This window comes from Phaethon lepturus, unplaced genomic scaffold (assembly GCF_000687285.1).
Source record: "Phaethon lepturus isolate BGI_N335 unplaced genomic scaffold, ASM68728v1 scaffold17710, whole genome shotgun sequence".
Classification (NCBI taxonomy): domain Eukaryota; kingdom Metazoa; phylum Chordata; class Aves; order Phaethontiformes; family Phaethontidae; genus Phaethon; species Phaethon lepturus.
Window position 1 is genome coordinate 8,955 of NW_010509975.1, and position 331 is coordinate 9,285.

The window sequence follows — 331 nt, forward strand, 5'->3', positions numbered from 1 at the left end:
TGTAATCCAGCCTGCCCGCCCCGGGCGCCGGGAGGACGGGACGGGAAGGAGGCACTCGGGCAGTGGGTCGCTCCCTTTCCCAACGGGCTCTTTGCTGCGCCGCTGCTCCTCTGCTGTATTTATAACCCAGAATTAGCATGTGAAAGGGGACTTTCCTTGGCGGGACTTCTTTTCCCACACGAGGGGTCGAGCCCGGAGGTTTGCGGCCATCAATCAAAGCTGACAGGTCACTGCTTCTTTTCAATGACCACGCCGGCCCCCCCAAACGGCGACAGATGTCCAGCCTCCGACGCCGGGCTTTGGAGGGCTCTTTTGTTAGGGAAGAAGGGAC